Below are 21,319 nucleotides of genomic sequence, written 5' to 3' on the forward strand. Positions count from 1 at the left end.
ACTGCCTGACTGTTTCTCTGAAGCACACACATATACACTCACACAAGCACTGCAAAATCACTAATACCGGTCTTAGCATCAGCATTTCCTCATGAGGGAGTAGGAGTGTCCTGAGCCTTCCTCTGAAGATGCTGATGGAAACTGGAGTTGGTCCTTAGTCTGTGGTGAAGGTTTAGAGAGACACAGAGGACAAGGGTGAAGAACAGCACAAAGCCTGTGCAGATGACATCATGACCCTCTGACATGCTGTGATTTCTACATGAGGAGCTTGCTGTAAGGATCCACAGCTCAGATGCTTCCTTTGCAGGACTGAGCCAGCCAACTTCAGGACTCCGGGGACATCCTCAGGGAGCCTGGCATGTATGTTTAGTATAAATCATGTTATGTGATTATGGCCCCTGTATGCACAGATATGTTCATACAGGGCCATAGTTTAATAAGGCTCTGTTTCATCTGGAAACAATCTGTTCAGAGTATGTAGGTTGTGCTTTAAACGCATGGGTCATACAACTCTTGCTCTCTCCTCTCAGTGCTCTCAAGGTTGTGGGAACACAGGACTAAGGATGAGTGGTGTTCCCTTCCTGAATCTGGCTCACATAAAATAAGCACAGGACTTTGTATATTCCACATGCAAAATTGCTTTTTCCAAGTTGAGGCTAGGGGAGTTACTGGATAAACATGACTACACGAGGATACCTTGTCATTGTTAGGTGATGACAGCAGAATTCTTCATGACAGCCAGTAATGCATGTGCCTCACCTGCCCAAGGCTTGGCAGGACACCCCCATTGGGACAGGATAGGCCTTCTAGAAAGGGGGCCACAGTCACTCAGTTGCCACTGAGATGATTCCTGTTGCTTTATATTTGCTGAAGATTTCCTGGTTAATATAGGGCAAGAGACCCTCAATGAGCAAATGCATTGATTATTTCTGGTTACTTTTGGAACTGGTTGACTGTGTACAGATCTGTGTTTATGATTATTAGTTAGCTGTTTCATAGTGCAAGAATCCTAAACTCTAGTCAGATGAAAAGAAGATTCTGACTTAAGTAGATTTTATGTGTGACAAGTATGAACATGGATTCTGTGCTCAACTGGCCATTGGGACATAGTGTTTTGTACCTACAGTTACATCCTGACCAGTTCCTGAAACCTTTCCAATTATAATTTGGGTTTTGTGTGTATGTACATGCACATGTGTGTGTGTGTGCGAGCACGTGTGTTGCCTAGTTGCCTATGTCTTCATTTCTGGGTGTACTTCATGAGACCAGAATTCTACTTCATGATTCTCTTCTCATTGGCCTTCCAGTGTGATTTTTGGGAACCAATCTCTCCCCGATTCTGGAGCTCATCAGCTCTTTTAGACTCCTTCCTGAGAATCTCAAGAGTAGGGATTACCACTGTGTGCTAGCGCTGCTGACATTATATGCTGGTACTGGGACACAAATCTATGTCCCACTATTGTCTGACAAGTACTCTGCCAACTGAGGAATCCCCCTAACACAATCCCTAGTTCCGGTTTCTTAGTCACAGTGTTCGCCATGAATGTCATTCTTTGTGTATCTCATGAACTGGATGTTCTTCAGAATGTGGAAGTCCACATCTCATTCACCAGACTAGAGGTTAAGTGGTGTCTGTCCATCTGTGTTGATGTGACTTTGTCTGTTCCCTGAAAAAGATGATGACCCAAGATGAAGAACAAAGAAGTTCTCTGCCTGTTGGCCAGAACTCTCACCATAATGCTGGAAGTAACTCTTGTAGACCAGACTGGCCTCGAACTTATGGATATCCACCTTCCTCTGCCTCCTGAGTGCTGGGATTAAAGGCATGGGTCACCACCTCCCAGCCTAGGGATTATTTTAAAGCTGATGCTGGATGGTACAGTTCAGAGAAACCTCCATTTCCAACCCCTCTCTATGAAATTTGTAAAATGGTTTCAGGAAATACCTTAGTCAGAGAGTGTTGCTCCAGTATGCTACAGTATCTGATATAGATTTGTAGCACGGGACAGATGGAAGAGGGAAGCCAATATCTGTAATGTCAGCAGTTGGTAGTAGAGGCAGAATGAGCAGATGTTTGAGGTCACTCTGAGACACATAGGGCCTTCATTGAACTTCAGAATGGCCACTAGCCCTGCCTCAAAGAATCAAAATTCAAAATACTTTTAGACACACCAATCACTCCACAAAAGTCCAATTGATTCTTTATAATTCTTTCTCCATTTTATCTCTCTCCTGTCTTTCTCCCCCCGTGTGTGTGTGTGTGTATCTGTGATTCTTCGTATATGTATATGGGTACACGTGTCTGTGTACACATACATTCCTTTAGTGTATATGCATGTGGAAGCCACAGCGAAACCTCATATTCACCTTGTTTATGTGACACAGGTCACTCATTCACATCAGGTCTCAGTGATTCTGCTAGGCTGGTGGCATTGACAGTGAGTAATCAGCAGATGGCTGCCTCGCCAGTGGTGGGATTCCAAGCATATGTCACCATTCCTGTTTGTCAATGGAGAGGGGGAAGACAGGAAGTCAGAACTCATGCTTGCCTACCAAGCAGTGAATGGACATCACTTTTTCAAGCTTCCTTTGCTTTTTTAGGAGAGGGTTTCTCTGTATAACAGCTCTTGCTATCATGGAACTCCCTTTGTGAACAAGGCCAATCTTAATCTCACAAAGATACTCCTGTCTCTGCCTCCTGAGTGTGCTTCCTTTGCTTTGGTTTTCATGTTTCCCCTAGTTGCTCTGATGTCTTTTTGTGTCTCTGAATTTCCTGAGGCAGATCTGTGCTGATGGCTGGACAGATGAAGCAGGGACATCTGAACTGAAGGCACCTTCTTAAGCCTCTTTTTTCTTGATCTATAAATGTTTTCAAATATGGTTGTAGCTTTACATCTCTTAATGTTTCCTTTTCATTTGGCCATCCCAGACACAGTCTGGTTTCTTCCCACCAATGAGAGCCCTGGGATCATGCAACCCTGAGCGCAGAGGACCTTACTAGCTACTTTCTAGACTACTTATGCCAATGCAGTCAAGAAGCATCAGGTGTCCCTGTAGCCAAGCTGCAGACATGACATGTCTGTGTGCTTCAGACACAGCTACCAATAAGACATAGGTGCCCTGAATCACAGGCTGCTACAAGAGTCAATGCCAAAGCTTTTGTGTGGAATAGTTCTGAAAAATACCTGCCATGGTGAAATCAAACAGGATTAAAAAATCCTGACTGAGAAGTTATTCTGAAATATTTCAATTTACTTGGGACTGGATATCATAGGTTTATATCAACGTTAAGAGATGGATCAGGATAAAAATCAAATGAACCTTTAATAACATACATAATAATAAAATAACAATCAGAGAAATTTCTGTGTCAGGCTTGGAAAACTTTGTTTCAACTCTGGAGAGTGGAACATAATGTCAACATCCAGCGAAAAGTAGCCATAGGATCCATAGTACTGAGACAATGTGGAAAAGGGTTTCACACAAAGCTATGAGCTAACATTCTGTTGTGGTCCCAAAGAAGCAGCTTACAACAGGTTATCCTGCTGCTCTTCACAGATTCAAGTGACACGAGATTTTCAGCAGACTTATCTGAAGAAACAAAAAGGAAGTTGAAAACACAGGAGCTTTTAGCTAGAATGCTGTGAACAAAATCACAGTTATTGCAAGTTGAGAAATAGTTCCTGAACATAAGAACAATCATTTATGAAAGATGAAACCTTCACCCATGTTTTTTCTCTTCCCTTTTCTTTCTTTTTTTTTTTTTGTTAATTAGCCTTTTTATTGTTTTTTTTAATTTTTTTTTAAATTGAAGGTCCCTTACTGGTCCTGTTTTCATGAGTGGCTGAGAACAAGGGGAAGGGGAGGGCAACCAGCTGGCAAGGGAGGATCATTTCCACATTTCATTTACACACAGAATTAAACAGACAAGCACAGAGTCACTATTGTGGTTAGAAGCTGGCAGCATGGGATGGGGGGGATGAGGAATAAGGGTGTCATTAAAAATATAGCTCAGGCTCCACCAAAACTGGGTAGCTGGGTGACTTGGTCTGCTTCAACCCAAGAGGAATCAGAAGCTCAAAAGCAGTTTGGAAAGGCCAAAACCATCAGGGTGGAGGGAGAAGGATGGTCCAGGGGATGGGGGGACATTTGGCAACTGGGGGGAAGGGATTACCCTCACCCTGCTGGGATCCCCCAGCCCCGTCTGACAGGAAAGGGGCAGCCTGAAACACCCATGAGCAGGTCTGGAGCTGCTAGATGCTCCAGGCAGGGGGCTGGAGGTGGCTCACAAAGGCTTGCCCTCCAGGGAGATGACAGCACTGGCACCTAGTTTCTCTGCCAGGGTGTAGTGGTCCTTGACCTCCTCGTAACAGTTTGCTTGGAATTCATGCATGATTCCTGTCAGCTTCTTCTTGATGGCATCCTTGTAGCTGGCGTAGATCATTTTGCTCTTAAGGGATGCACTCTCAGTGGCCCAGAAGAGGAACACCAGGTCCTCCTTCTTGCTCTCCTTGGTCTCATAGGTGGCATCATAGAGAGCTTAGCGGCAGTCCTTGTCTGTCAGCATCTTGACAAAAGTGGTGTAGGGATCGTCCACAGTCTGCCCCACATCTCCTACCAGGATCTCCTTGCCCTCCTCCAGGATGAGGTTCTTCTTGTCCTCACTCAGGCAGAAGAGCACCGCCTTCTTGCGTTTCTTCACTTCTTCTGGTGTTGAAGACTTGTGCACTTTCATGTCATTGAACACCTTGATGACACCATTAGAGACAGCCACACCAGAGGCCATGTTTCCGGAAGTGAAAGGGAGACAGGGAGAGCTAGAGAAGAACTGAGCCATTGCAGCTGCTACCGGGATCTGACTCTCTTCCCTTTTCTTCATGACTCCCAGCTGTTGTGTGTGTCTGGGCTCATATGTGTCTTCTGGAGCACTGCCAGTGTTCACTCCTGTGTGAGTAGGAGGGGTTCTCAAGTGTCACACTTACTTTGCTTCCTGAGACATTCTCCTTGAACTGGTAAATTGTCAAGAACTCTAGACGATCTGTACAAGGATGAAAAGGGGACTTCTCCCTTCCATTTCTATAGAGGTAGGATGATATCCTCACACTGGCATGCAAGGCTTTTATGTGGCAGCTGGTTCTGAGTTCATGCTTTCATGTTTGAAGACCAACCACTTGGTGGAGTAAATCATTCCTGTCACTAGGAGGGCAATTTGATGGTTACATTCTCATCTTATGATATCTCTCAGGAGCTATCGTCAACAGAACAAATGAACAATTGACCCTGTGTGGTGGTTGATCCCCTGTTGTAGCTCTCTATGGGAAGCAAGAAAAGTTCATGGTTGAATGTGTTCATGAGTGCCTGCAAAGGTTATTATCCATTTCCTGCCATGGTGAGCAGCCTGGGGAGTCAGGAAGTTTGGCCAAAAACAAAAAAATCATTGTTTCTTGACTTGTGTGAAGATGAGCAGTGTGGATTTGCTGTCTGAAAGGGGCAGAGAAGTAACCACATGCTTTTCTGAGGTAAGACAGTAGGGCAGATGAGGCTGGTGCCTTCAAGTCTTTGAAAGGAAGTGGCCTGGCTTTATTGGAGGGTGTCCCTCAAGGATTCTATGACCTTGTCTATTAGAAACAGGTTTCTTTCACATTGTCCCTGGCTAGACAACCTTTGCTTGAGGAGAGCTAACCAGACATGTGTGTCACAGTCTAACCTTCCATGGTGCTCAGCCTGAATTCTCTGGCCACCTGCCCACTTGCCTCCCATTCAGCTTCACCATGACAGGAAACAGATCATGATGTTAGAGTCACACAGTTTGCTATTCCCCCTGCTTTCCAAGGCCTCATGAGAAAGCTTTGAAAATCACCCTTTGCTTGTTTAGATGGCTTTCTCAACAAGAGGAGCTGATTGACGGGGCACTTCCTAAATTACATCGTGTCCTGCGCTGGTCCAGGACTTATGGTCACATTGACTGCTGTGTCTATTATAGTCAGGGGTTGGAAGACACTAAAGTTGAATGTCCCACGTCTTTCAGCAAGTTGGCACAGAGGCTGTGGCATGGCTTGGTTGACAGGTTGCCACTGTGGTCAGACTTCCATTGTCACATAAGGCAGACCACTGATGGTTTTGTGTGTTCTGTCTCCCAATGAGAATTGAGAGGTGTGCCTGTTACTTGTTCTTTTTCTGAGACTATCTAGCTTATTCTGATCTTGTGAGGTGATATCAAATATCCAACTGGGTGCAGAGAGCCAAACAGTGCTCTTCTAGGTGAGGGGCTCCACAAAAGAAACTTCTTTGTAGATAAAATTGGAGTACAAGGGTCTCTTCTGTCTTCCAGACATCTTTATGGAAGTTCAGGTTTGCAATTTTCAAGAGAAACAGTGGTGCCATCTGCTCTCTGAAAATGCAAGGAGAGCAGAAGGGTAGGGACATCAACAGTCAGAGCTCAGGAGATACTACCCAAGAGTTTCCTCTACTTATCCTAGTTAATATGTGGCTTAGTTTGAATGAGAATGGACCCCATGCATGAACATATTTGCATATGAAACAGAAGGTGCCAGTAGGGGGCTGTAGTGAGGAGCTGTGGGCTGTATCCCTCCACCGGGATAGCTTTACACCCGAAATAATTACATGGAAACTGTATTCTTTTAAACACTGCCTGGCCCATTAGTTCCAGCCTCTTATTGGCTAACTCTCACATCTCAATTAACTCATTTTTAATAATCTGTGTAGCCTCACGAGGTGTGGCTTACCAGGAAAGATCTTAACCTGTGTCTGTGTCAGGTGGGAGAATCATGGCGACTGCCTGATTCCGCTTTCTTTCTCCCAAAATTCTGTTCAGTCTACTCCACCTACCTAATTTTCTGTCCTATTAAAGGACCAAGGCAGTCTCTTTATTTAACCAATGAAATTAACACAAAACAGAAGACTCTCCCCCATCAGGGGGCCACAGAGCTTTAAGGTTTCTAAAGCCAAACCCATTCCAAGTAATCTCCCTCCCCCCTCCTCTTGCTTGAGAATCAGTGTCAGCTATCACCTCCAGCTTCAATGCCATGACTTGTTGCTAGATTCCTATCAGGATGGTCATGTGCTGTCCCCCATCTGTAACTGGGACCCCTAAATAACATGCTTTCACCCATGATGGCCTTGGCCACAGTGATTTGTCAAGGCAATAGAGTAGAAACAGCAGGAATGGACAAATTCAGTAAATGAATGCTAGAAGAGATATCTGTCTGCATCAAGTTTCTATCTCAAAGGCCCTAGGGTATCTGGCAAATGATTCATGACACAGGTAGACAACTGTTAAGCCCTCCACTGCACCATCAACACCAGTAGAGTTTGGCATTGTAGGCTGCCATAGAGACTTGTGTGTGCAAGCTGTCCTCAGTGGTGGCCAAGGAAGTATATTGCAATTTGCTAAGCAGACACAACACCCACATTCAGAAAGACCAATGCCAGCATTCTCAGCAGACATAAGAAAGCCCAATTCATTGATGGATTCCATCAACACCAGGCTTCAGAAACTCATCTTCCACACAGAGACACTCAGAAAATCAAACTAATTCATCTAAATCAGTGCTTCTCAACCTGTGGGTCTCAGACTCTTTGGGGGTCACATGAGCCTTTCACAGGCTCACCTAAGATCATCAGAAAACACAGACATGTTCATTATGACTCATAACAGACACAAACATACTTATGAAGCAGGAGCAAAGGGGATCTTCACAACATAAGGAACTGTATTAAAAGGTTGCAGCATTAGGAATATTGAGAACCACTGATCCAAATAACCACTTCAGACAAGAACCATGGATTCCCTGTCAGCTGGGAAGCCCTCACTGACATAGAGAGCTGTTCACAACCTGCATGGAGACTATGAGGATTCTGCAGACACCTCACTCAGCAAGAATGTACACAATAACACTGGCTGACACCTCATAGCTCCACAACAGTGAATGTTTCCCCAATCTAGACCTCGGATGTCATCACTGAACACAAAGCAGTCCAAAGATGCTAACCTTATCTAGCAGTGATGCTCCACAGCCCTCTGAAGTCCTAGTTACCTTTTCACAGTAGCCAGAAAAGTTCTGTAATTTTAGCCAATCAAAGAGAAGGATTCATTCACTGGGATAAAAATACTACCAGTTTCTAAATTTCTGGAACATGGCAAGGGCAGCATGGGCCCTGGTGGCAGGAGGCTGTGAAGAAAAGGACACAGATGCTTCCAGATCAGCCTGAGGTTGGTTAGAGCAGAAGGAGAAGGAGGCTTCTGGGAAGGGGTTGGCTTGAACCCCCCCAGGAAGGAGTGCTCCTCTGCTCCTGGAACCCCTGTCCTGTACCTCATATATCTCTTCTTCAGAGAGTTTCTCCCGATCAGCCCACCCAAGATCCCTGTCTCTGCCCTACATGCTCATCTCTTTCTTCTCATCTCCAGCTGCCTGGCTGGAACTGGAATTTCTTATGGGCAGACTCTCCTCCCCTTCCCCAGGGTCATGCCCTGTCCTCCTCAATCTCTTATTGATTTTCTTCTCTCTTGCCTTGTCCCACATACCCCTCTCCTCTCTACACTGTGCCCCTTTAACTCCTGGGCCTGCACAGTACATGAACTTCTTTATAGCTGGTCATTGATAAGGATCTTTAAAACTAGGGAATGACTTGGTGAAGACTCCATGTTGTGTGGAACATGAAGTTGTATAATGTGGATTGCAGAAGTTGGATGCCTGGCTCTTTAAGATGGGGTGGCCATGTGTCTGACTTCTCTGTCCAGCCATAGTGCTGGGCCAAGAATGAGCTTACCTTGAAGGAGCTAACAGCTTCCATTGCAGGGAGAAGAGGGCTAGAGCACTTGTGCCCATGTTGCTGGAGGTGTCTCACAGGGAACATTATATTTAAAGTTCTGGCCTGGCTTCCTCTTGTGGCTGGTGGGTCACACCAGGGCATAATGAGACCCATGGTTTAAGAACATGCCCCTAGGCCTATTGTTCAGACCTTGAAAGGAGACACAAGCAAAGGACTCTGTTAGTGACTCTGACATCATCAGGACTCACCACTGGGCTAGTCTGCTCTCCCATAGCATTCTATATGATTTCTCTTGACTATCCTGATCACCTTTCCCCAAGCCCAAACCCCTCTTCTTTCCTCCATGGCCTTTTGTTGCATCCTTTGTTTGTCTGTTTCAGGCTCAACTTTCTCAGAATCCACTTAAAGGGGTAGTGTCACGCCCCACCTCGTCCAGCAAGGATGGCGCACGACACACCAAAGCTCTTTTCACTGCAGTTTATTCCAGGACCTTATTCATTTTCTCTCTCTCCCCTCTTTCCTTCCTCTCTCCTCGGGCAAACCTCTCCCAGCCCTTAAGTAGGCATGGGCTGCCAACCCCGAACTGCCAGGTGGGCACTGCCCATAGGTCCACGCATTTGCAGGCAGCTGATAATCATTGCGTGGTCATAGCATAGGTCAGGCCTTAGCCGTCTCAGGAATTGATTATACATCTTCATCAGGTGTGACTCCACGCAGTTCGCTACAGGGTAGAGTGGAAAAGCTCCTTCTAGGGTCACAGACTAGGGTTGGTGTCCTATAAATGGTGCAGCATATCGGTGGCAAAAACAAAGATCAAGTACACAAGGACAAGTCTCTGGGTGTGCCTACCCAGCCTCACTGGGACTCCATTTCCCATGTTTCCCCATCTCTCACCTGGGGTTGAGTCTCCTTCCTTTGGGGTTAGGATGCAGCAGGAGAAACAGCAGCACAGATGATGGATTTGCCTCCTTACCTCTTTAAGATGTCTTCTCTGCTTCTTCTTGGAAGATACGGCTGCCTCCTGGGGCTTTCCCTCACTAGTGGTGGATGGCTACTCTTCAAAGGTGGTTATCTTGATGTTTTGATAGTCAGTGTTCTGTCACTTAGGGACATGCACATTGTCTTCATGGTCCACACTCCAGGAGTAGTTATCCATGGTGTCTTTGCAGTTTGTGCTCTGGCATGGGAGAGCACCCATGGTGTCTACATGGTCCATGCTCAGGCTAGGGTGAGTGCCCAGTATCTTTACATTCTGCCCTCTGGCTCTGGCAAGCGCCAATGGTGTCTTCAAGGTCTGCGCTCTGGCTGGGGTGAGGGCCCACAGTGTCTTTATGGTCCGTGCTCTAGCTACTTGGGGAGCATCCATGGTGTTGATAGTGTCATATGAGAGCTTCTTGGACTCCAGAGAAAATTCATTCAGGTCTCTAGACGTGCTGATCGTCTTGGTAACCGCAACATCATCTTGTGGTCCTAGGATGGGGTGACACTTGTTTTCCAGGACAAACAGCACATTGAGGGGTGATGGATGAGCATGATGATGCTGCCCATCTCCTGGATTTCATCCTCCCCACTGTCATCCAGTAATTCTGAATCAGAATCCCCCATGCAGGAGAGGTGATTCTCTGATGTTTCACTCTTGGTCTTCTGGATCTCAGCATCCCCACCATCATTCTATATGTCTGAGTCAGAATCCTCCAGGCAGGAGAGGCAGTCCTCATCTGTCTCACTGTCATGATCACTATCAGATGAGCTTTTATTCTCTGTCTCCTCAGAATAAAACCATGGATCAGAAAAACATGGACAGCTTATATCTAGCCCTTGTTTAAATCTGGACAGCTGGATGGTGTACAGGAGCTCTTGTTACTTATTTATTCTTTCCCTCTGTATGGTGTTGATACTTTTCCATCACAGAGATTTTTACACTGAAATTCTTCCTGCATGTCCTCACTGTGACAGGTGGGGGATGGGACCACCACAAGATGCTAGAAGGAAAAAGACAAAAGCAGGTCTAGAAGAGAAGTTTATGACTCTCAATGTCTACATCATGCAAATAATAGCTACTTCAAACCTCCTAATGATACATCTTAGAGTCAGAGGTTGAAAAGAAAATAATGCCAACCCAAACCCCAAAGCAATTATGAGAAAGCATAAGAAAGGTCAGAGATGAAATAAGTGGTCCCTTAGAGTTTGAAACAAGGACCAAAAAAAAAAAAAAACAAAACAAAACAAAAAAACAAAAACAAAAAAAAAAAACAAAGATCAAAACAAAGATCTGGTGATTTGAAAGGATGAAGTCTGACAAACCCTTGATACGTGTCACCCAGAGAGAAGATTCAAATTCTTGAAATGTGAGACAAGACATGAAGTATGAAAGAAGGACAAGTAGGATCTAGGGAACCCTGAGTGTGTGTGTGTGTGTGATGTGCACTGACTCTAGAGAGTTGACAATCCTGTAAGCAAGAGAGTGCTTGGATCATAAAAGAGACACTAGCATTGCTAAGATGTTATTAAGCCTATATACCACTTGCTGCCTTCCAGCTATTTTACCCTGGATGTGAGGATCAATTCCAGATGTTACAAAACATGCAAGTGATCAATTTAGATATAAGATGAAAAGAGAAACACAACTTCAGTTAGCAAGGACATCTCAGGACCAACATAGTGCATGACAGGTCTTTCAATATAATGGAGACCACTGCTCCTCGAGAAGAATCAAAAAGACACAAGGAAAGATCATTACAAACAGAGTCTTGAGCTTGCCAGGCATCCTTGTTAGAGTGACATCGTCTTTAAACCCTGCATGGCAATCCCTGATACACTACCATGATGCCCAGGGAAGACAGGACCACCTGGAAGTTGAACTACTTCCTTAAGATCATCCAGCTTTTTTTTTTAATTAATTAATTAATTTATTTATTAAAGATTTCTGCCTCCTCCCCGCCACCGCCTCCCATGTCCCTCCCCCTCCCCCGATCAAGTCCCCCTTCCTCATCAGCTCGAAGAGCAATCAGGGTTCCCTGACGTGTGGGATTCCAAGGACCACCCACCTCCATCCAGGTCTAGTAAGGTGAGCATCCAAACTGCCTAGGCTCCCCCAAAGCCAGTACATGCAGTAGGATCAAAAACCCATTGCCGTTGTTCTTGAGTTCTCAGTAGTCCTCATTGTCCGCTATGTTCAGCAAGTCCGGTTTTATCCCATGCCTTTTCAGACCCAGGCCAGCAGGCCTTAGTGGGTTCCTGATAGAACATCCCCATTGTCTCAGTGTGTGGGTGCACCCCCTTGTGGTCCTGAGTTCCTTGTTCGTGCTCTCTTTCCTTCTGCTCCTGATTTGGACCTTGAGATTTTAGTCCGGTGCTCCAATGTGGGTCTCTGTCTTCTTTCACCACCTGAGGAAGGTTAATATTCAGGAGGATGCGTATATGTTTGTCTTTGAATTCACCTTCTTCTTTAGCTTCTCTAGGATCGCGAATTATAGGCTCAATGTCCTTTATTTATGGCTAGAAACCAAATATGAGTGAGTACATCCTATGTTTCTTTTTTTGGGTCTGGATTACCTCATTCAGGATAGTGTTTTCTATTTCCATCCATTTGTATGCAAAATTCAAGAAGTCCTTGTTTTTTACTGCTGAGTAGTACTCTAATATGTATATATTCCATACTTTCTTCATCCATTCTTCCATTGAAGGGCATCTAGGTCGTTTCCAGGTTCTGGCTATTACAAACAATGCTGCTATGAACATAGTTGAGCATATACTTTTGTTGTATGATAGGGCCTCTCTTGGGTATTTTCCCAAGAGTGGTATTGCTGGGTCCAGGGGTAGGTTAAGATCATCCAGCTTTCGAATGATTATCCAAAATGCTTTACTGTAGGAGCAGACAATGTGGGCTCCAAGCAGATGCAGCAGACCATATGTCCCCATGAAGGAAGACTGTGGTGCTGATGGGCAAGAACACCATGATGCAGAAGGCCATCCGGGGGCATCTGGAGAACCACCCAGCTCTAGAGAAACTGCTGCCTCATATCTGGGGGAATGTGGGTTTTGTAGGAGAATCTCACTGAGATTAGGGACATGCTGCTGGCCAACAAAGTGGCAGCTGTTGCCTGTGCTGGTGCCATCGCCCTATGTGAGGCCACTGTGCCAGCCCAGAACACTGGTCTGGGGCCCAAGAAGACCTCTTTTTTTCCAGGCTTTAGGCATCACTACTAAAATCTCCAGGGGCACCATTAAAATTCTGAGTGATGTGCATCTGATAAAAACTAGAGACAAAGTAGGAGCCAGTGAAGCCACCCTGCTGAACATGCTGAAATCTCCCCCTTCTCCTTTGTGCTGATCATCCAGCAGGTGTTTGACAATGTTTGACAATGTATTTACAACCCAGAAGTTCCTGACATCACAGAGCAGACTCTGCACTCTTGCTTTCTAGAGGGTGTCCGAAATGTTGCCAGTGTTTGTCTGCAGACCCAGCTATTGCTTCAGTGTCACACTCTAGCATCCATGGGTACAAGCGGGATCTGGCTCTGTCTGTGGAGACCAAGTACACCTTCCCACTTGCTGAAAAGGTCAAGGACTTCTTGGCTGATCCATCTGAATTTGTGGCTGCTGCCCCTGCAGCTGCTGCCACCACTGTTGCTCCTGCTGCTGCTGCTGCAGACCCAGCCAAGGCTGAAGCCAAGGAAGAGTTGAAGGAATCAGATGAGGATATGGGATTTGTTCTCTTTGACTAATCCTCTCAAAGCAACCAACTCAGAAAACTTAATCTGAAAAACATGGAAATAAAAAGATTACTTCTGTTAAAAAAGACAAAACAAAACATAGTCTTGAAAGCCAGCACAATCCTGTGGCTGAACCATACAAACAACAACAACCACCACAGCAAACACACACACACACACACACACACACACACACACACACACGCTTGAGTGTACTCCAATGTCCTTGATGAATATCCACTTATACATCTGTTATCAGATTTCTTGCTTCTTCACACTAAGTCAACCAAGACATGACAGTGAAATGTTTCCTGTTTACAGAGAGTTCAACAGGGAATCCTAGGACAATTCTATAGGAAAACTATTTAGCCAGCATGTTAGGAGATCAACTGAAGAAGTCCACAGTCAGCCACAAAACATCAACTTTTGTCATTCTCTAAAGAAGAAATAGACATGAGTTTCATACTGTAAGCCCCTGGTTCCAGAGAAATGGTGACTAGAGCTGTGGATCAGTAGCTGGAACCTTAACTGAAATGGGGGACTTTGGGGCAGACACAAAGGGAAGCTGTAATGTCACAGAGCAGATGAAAATAATCCCAGGTCACTGTATACATCTATAGAAGTATTATAGAAAATTCCTTATTTCACACAGATAAGGTTTAAAATAAGAAAAATTAAACCAAAGTAAAACATGGCAAAAAATTTTAAACAGAACAATTAAGCAAAATGAACACATAAGCAGAAATCCATGCCTCAACAAAAAGTATTGAGTGTGTGTATTAAGAAGAATTAAACTGAACACAGAATTCAACCAACAAAGAGGAAATCTCCCAATGTTAAAGTCCAAGAGATTAGGAGATTACAGTTTATCAGATCAAGTGTAGAAGTCCAGGTGCTCTCTATTCAACAAGTTTCTCTGTAGCATCAAGACAAACTGCAGTCTTTCAATAACTTCTCACAAAGGCTTTTTGTGATGTCACAGTAAGGAATGGGCAGTAACAGCAAATAACCCAAAAGATAATTCTCTACCGAGCACCAGAACAAATTCCCAACAAGAAACGACTTAAATGACAAAGGATAACCTTCCTCTCAGGCTCTCACAGGACAGGGAAGGATGGAAGACAAGGAGCAGAGGACTTGGGAAGATAGGTCTAAAGCATTTGGGTACAGGACTTTGGCAGGTCCCTGGTGCATCCAGTCACACAATTACTCCTGATACCCTGGGCTTTTATGACCTCCCCAAACTATACCTCCCTTCTAGAGCCCAGACATTCAGATACATGATAAGGTGTGAGACCATTCCTGTCAAACCTGAGCAGGACACTTTGACTTTAAGAACATAGTAAGCAGGTAACATAGTAACAAGGTAACAAGTGCCATAGTAACAAGGTGGACAGACTCAGCAACTCTGTGCTGACCTTTGTTAGAGACACAGGTATGGACTAGTTAGAGAATGAACCTATGGTCTGCCCCAATGCCCTTTGCACTAGGATGCTGTGTTCTTTAAGTATTCTGACTACACTTCACATATTCAATTCCTTTATCTAAAACTCGGATGCTAGCCTTCCCTGACACTCACTGGGATGCTGTAATGAAATGGACTTACCTCATGATACACATGACATGTCTTTGGCCTTTTGGCAGTGCTCTAGGGTGCAACGTAGCAAGTATGGAAGATAGTTACCAGGATAGATGAGCATTTAAGTGCTTCAAAGGGTTTATGAGATAATAGATAGCACAGGTAGATGTGATAAACATTCACATATTCATGAAATAACTGGCTTTTTACAGCTTGTACATACTAATAAACCTTTGAAAACCAAAAAAATTAATAAATAAATTAAAAAATGACAAGGAATCATGCTTAAGAATTGAAATATGGGACTAGTAAAAAGAAACTGAATGAATAGCACAATTTAAATCAAGAACCAATTCAGAGACATAAATCAAAAGCAACAAAACAGGAAGCAAACTCACTGTTTGGATGTCAAAACAAATGAGCAGCATCTGTTTTCGTAGATCAGTAATATCAAGGTTTACATGAATCAATGTCTGAGCTCAACAACTCTGCAGCCAACCCAGCAACAGCCTCTGCAATGTGAGAAACCCCAGCCAGGGCCTCATGTGGGCAGAGCCTGCAACTTCTCACAATGGCTCCAGTGAGGCCATAGGAGGGAATGAACCATTCACAGCTATTCACAACTAAAGCAACAAAGCTAATCTTCACCTTCTGTCTCCAAGGACTGCATTGGTTTTCTCACTGCCATGACCAATTCTGTGAGAAAGAGCAACATTTGTTCCATAGGTTGTGCTATGGCTCAGACAATCAGGGGACAGGGAAACCATGTTGGGACTTGGGAAGATGGGTCTGAAGCAGCTGCTCACATGGCTTTTTCATGTCCTGTTGCCTCTAATGACTTCATTTCCCCTGCTGGGTTCCACCACCATAGGGCTTTACAACCTCCTGAACAGCAACCCTGTTAGAGACTGGAAATCCAGAGATGTGAGATGATGTGAAACCTCCCCCACACAAACCTTGAGGACATCTGGACTTTAATAACAGCTGCAGTACCAAGAGTGGACTCAGTTGGCTTTGGACTACCCTGGGTTAGAGACAGGGCTATGGACTAGATAGTGAACACACAAGCTTTCTCATGGCCCTTTTCACTCAGACCCTCAAATTCTCTGATGACTCCAACTACTGCAGCCCTCTTCATCTCTACCCTCATGGCACTTAGTTCCTTTCCCTTACACTCATATTTGTGGGCATCGAAAGGATGACGACCTGTCTGTGACACTGCAAGGCCATGAGGAAATTGTCATCCCTCAAGACTTTCCAGAGCATGTTTTGTTTAATGAGTGGCAAGGTGGGCAGAAGACTCTTAACATGATAAGGGAATTTACAACCACAGGGAAATGCTGAGGGAAGTAACAAGGCAGGTGTATATGCTCCAAGAACATGACCAAACCAAATCCTTTATCTTTTACAGCTAAGTTAAGAAAACTTAACATAAAGAAATAAACCAATGTACAAAATGTTAAAGATGAATTGTAGAGAATAATAGAAAATGATTGATAATAAAATAAACTGCAGCACAGGCACTAACTAAATCTAAACCACATCAGTCAAAATTCAGGCACAAACCAGACCCCACTGGGAAGCACACTCACAATGTCCAGGTCGGTGGTGGTCACAGATATTTAGTTCCAAAAACAGACAATAAATATTAAAGTCTCTCAAGACCTAACTCTTGAGTCAAGTCCTCTGCAGCCAACCAACAGCTTCACTGCATTCTAAGGACAAGATCTAGGCCTAGCTGGTGACTAATATGGGTGGACCTCTCTCATTTATCACAATGGTTCCTTGTGAGGTCACAGAGCCATGGACCAATCACAGTTGACCAGAAGCCATCTCTTTGGAGTTCTTCTCCCATGGCTCCTCCCACATTGATGGCAAGACTCAGTGTAAGAGAGGTAGAGGTTAATTTTGGCTCAGGCTTTCAGAGGATCAGAACAGCATGATGGTGACTCAGCTGGTGGCACTAGCAGCAGGGCCTCAGGCAACTGCTCTCACTGATAGGTATCTCCTCACCCTCAAGCCTATTTAAAAATCCTTGCTATCATGGCCACTCCTGAAATTCTTTTCAGTTTCAAAACAAAAAAGGCCCAATTTGTCCTGAGTCAAGATTCCTAAAAGCTTACGGTACTCCTTAGACTGCTGAGGGTGACAGTGTAAAACTAGGTCTTGTCCAACAGAGGAATCTAAAATGGCTGAAAGACACTTAAGGAAATGTTCAACACCACTAGTCATCAGAGAAATGAAAACCAAAACAGCTCTGAGATTCCATCTTACACCTTTAAGAATGGCCAAGACCAAAAACACGGATGACAACTTATGCTGGAGAGGTTATGGGGAAAAGGAAACACTCCTGCACTGCTAGTGGGAATGCAAACTGGTACAGCCCCTTTGGATGTCAGTGTGGCAATTTCTCAGAAAATTAGGAAACAACCTTCCTCAAGACCCAGTAATACCACTTTTGGGTATATATCCAAAGGATGTTCAATCATGCCACAAGGACATGTGCTCAACTATGTTCATAGCAGCATTGTTTGTCATAGCCAGAACCTGGAAACAACATAAATGCCCCTCAACTGAAGAATGAATGAGGAAAATGTGGTACATTTACACAATGGAGTACTACATAGCAGAAAAAAATAAGGACAGCTTGAATTTTGCAGGAAAATGCATGGAGCTAGGAAACATTATTTTGAGCGAGGTAACCCAGACACAGAAAGACAATTACCACATGCACTCACTCATAAGTGGTTTATAAATATAAAGCAAAGAAAGACAGCTTACAAACCACAATCCCAGAGACCTTAGATAACAATGAGGACACTAAGAAAGACTTACATAGATCTAATATACATGGGAAGTAAAAAGTAGAAAAAGACAAGATCTCCTCATCCATATCCTTCTTCCTTTACTTCCTTCTGCTGCGTTGAACTCATGTCCCTCCCCTGCTCTCCATGCTTTGCACTCACAATGCCTCTATTGTCCCCCTGGAAACGGGCTCTCTGACTTTCCCTGTGAGTACAAGCTGTTGTACCCTGCAGATTCAATCTAAGGTTTAGAATCCCAGTCAGACCTCTGCTGCCTCCCAGTCTGTTGCTCTCCAGCCCTCAGCTGTTCTTACCTATTGAAGGGCTGAGCCCTTCTGAAAACCAGGGCCTGCAGGATCAAGTCTGTATTTCTGTGCTTTCCACAGCACTCCATTATCTGCTCATCTCTGTTCCTATGCTGTACTCTTCTGCTTACCATGGATTTAAGTCTGTTCCTAATCCAGTCCACACTTCGCTTTTGTTTTATGTGTGCCCAAGGTCTTGTGGAAGCCAGGGTGACCTTCAATTTTCCCTGTAACTTCAGTTGACATTGTACTCTTAGTTCCCCCTGAGCACTTCCCAATGTTGGTATTAGGGTGTCACCTACTGTGTCCCAATATTTGTTTCTTATAATCCTTTTGATTTTAGAAGTCAAACCATTTATCTTTACAAAAAAGCATTTGGGATTTGTATAGGATTGCATTGAACTTTGAGACTGTTTTGCATTGTAAGGAGTCATTGTATAACATTTACCATTATACAAATATCCTTACATATTTCAGTATTTTTCTACTTTTCAAAAATTTATTTTCATGCAGCATGTATATGTATGTGACTCTAGAGAACCCTGACTAATACATTTCCCATCTCCATGTCCCACAACTGTGAAAACTCAGAGGGATAGCTCAGGTGAGGCCCTCTCCTGGGCCATTTACCTTTGTTTCCACCAGAGGAAGATTATCAGCACATAGACTGGTGTTATGAACACAGCTGCGGCCACTGTGGTTCTTGGTTTCACATGTGAAGGATTTCTCTGGTCCTCTAGTCCAGCTGTGGTGACTGCGGAGGTGACAATGGAGGGGCTATGCATGGTGGCTGACTGCTGGGAAGAGATGAGGAGTGAGCATATCCTCTCTGGAGGAGGAGGAATAGGGAACGAAGTTCACACAGAGAAGGTGATGGAGGAAGGTCATTGGCCAATAAAGAAACTGCTTGGCCCTGTGGGTGGAGTAAACAGAACAAAATGCCGGGAGGAAGAGGAAGTGAGCTCAGACTCCACAGCTCTGCTCTCCTGAGCAGACGCCTCAGAGAGACGCCATGCCCTGCTCCCTGGCAGACGCACGCCATGAAGCTCCGACCCAGGATGGACATAGGCTAGAATCTCCCCTGTAAGCGCACCTTGGGGTGCTACACACAGATGATTAGAAATGGGCTAAATTAATATGTGAGAATTAGCCTAGAAGAGAATGGGCCAAGCAGTGATTAAATGAATACAGTTTCTGTGTAATTATTTCGGGCATAAGCTAGCCGGGCAGGCAGCTGGGGTGTTGGGGACGCAGCCCCGCCGCCGCCCTTATTACAACAGATTGGCGCCCAGACGCGTGGACAGCTAAACCCACTTAAAAAACCTGAGAAGGCTTAAAAATAAGGGAGCGAGAGTTTAACACAGATTTTTCTGTTTGTTGGTGGTGTGCTGTAGAGAGATTTCCTGATTCGGCAACAGTAGCAGAAAAAACGCTGTGTCATTTTAAAGCGCAACTTCCTGGGGCTGTGCCGCCATTGCGATCTCTGTCTGGCTCCTGCGGGAGACAGAGCTTTTGAATAGAGCATTTGGAATAAAGTGCTACGATTTGTTTGATGGCAACTAGACTCGCTGTGTTCTCGGGTCTGCTCTGCTTGTTTGAGGCAAGCATGCGCTTTCTTCTAAGAGAAGCTTCCTGACTCAGCTTTAGCTGCAAAGCCTGCAGCTCATTAAGAGGTCCTGCCACGAAACACTTAAATGGTGTTGACGAAAAGCTGAACACATGCTTTTTGGTTTTCAGCCATACCAGGAAAAAAGCTGCACCGTTTAAAAATGCTGGCTTTCTGGGCTGTCCTGCCAGGACAAACTCTGACTCTTTTACGCAGGCGGTTTGTGCGGTTTGCAAGCAAACGCTGCTGAAGCTCGCTTGCTGGCAGGGACCTTGAAATGCCATACAGTTGTGGCATTAAACATGCCTACAGCCGGTACCTCAGCCATGAGGCTGGAAAGCTAAGGAATGGACTGGATCTAGCTGGCAAAGCCACGCCTTTAATCCTACCCATATTGCTCAGTAATTTAAAGGCTTGTGTGGTCAGAAAAAGAGAGATATACAGTAAAGAGAGATTCAAAGACAAAGAAAATTTCTAAATGGTTTACAGTGTGTTAAAAACAAATGCAGACTAAAAGTTGAAGTTCTTAAAGTAAAAAACATAAAAAAAGGAAGAGAGTTGTTGTGTGTGGTAGTACACACCTTTAATCCCAACACTTGGAAGGCAGAGGGAAATTGACCTCTGTGACTTCAAGGTGTAGTAGTGTACACCTTTAATCCCAATGCCTGGGAGGCAGAGACAGGCGGATCTCCGAGAGTTCAAAGACAGCCTGGTCTACAGAGTTACTTCAGGTCAAAGATACAGAGAACCTGTCTCAAAAAGCAAAGAGTTAAAAGTAAAAATAAACAAAATAGAGGTTAAAATAAAACGAACAAAGATGGAAAATACACAGAGAATCTTGATACTGTATGCTATTATGCTCTCTTTGAATTGTTTGAATGCTGAGGAAGGAGCAACAGCTGCTAAAAGATATTTATTTATAAATGCTGCTGAACTAATCCGACATAGATATTTTGTAAATGCCTTGACTTTGAAATTTGGATCTAAGGACATGATGCTTTGGAAAGGAGTTTCTTATTTTGTTTTCACAGAGGATGAGACGCTGTTCATTTCTTCTATTCCGATTTGGTATGGTGGACCACGCCCTCCTGAAGGGTTGGTGTGAAAGCCTTCAAAAATTTGCTTCGCTCAACTGCCAACTGAGATGAAGCTAACACACAGGTTATACCATGAAAGACCTAATTAACGACGCCCCCATTCAGCAGGAAGCAGTTTGGAGAGAAAAAACTGTGCCCATGTTCCCAAATATGGTTTCTAAACGTTCTTTTACATTTAAAGGGGGATATGATATAGATATGAATAATTTACATTAGTATAGATTTTGCTTTATTGATAGAGATTTAAGGTCAATTTTGTTATATGTATAAGTGTTTCTGATTTTGATTAAGGTATTGCGATTGTGTAGTTCATTTAAATATGTACTGTATAATTAAGAAATATAGGTTGTTAATGGATAATCTTCGATAATAGTAAAGCTTGTAGTCATGTTAGTTAGATTTTCTAGATATATAGAGATA

General features: G+C 44.2%; 2 pseudogenes; one reads left to right on the plus strand and one right to left on the minus strand.

The window, feature by feature from the left end:
• Positions 1 to 4,285: 4,285 nt before the first annotated feature.
• Positions 4,286 to 4,786, minus strand: LOC121445501 (annotated as a pseudogene).
• Positions 4,787 to 11,619: 6,833 nt separating this feature from the next.
• Positions 11,620 to 13,520, plus strand: LOC121445499 (annotated as a pseudogene).
• Positions 13,521 to 21,319: the final 7,799 nt, after the last annotated feature.

This window comes from Microtus oregoni, unplaced genomic scaffold (genome assembly GCF_018167655.1).
Source record: "Microtus oregoni isolate MIOR12 unplaced genomic scaffold, Mior012 000199F_ref0000230, whole genome shotgun sequence".
Classification (NCBI taxonomy): Eukaryota; Metazoa; Chordata; class Mammalia; order Rodentia; family Cricetidae; genus Microtus; species Microtus oregoni.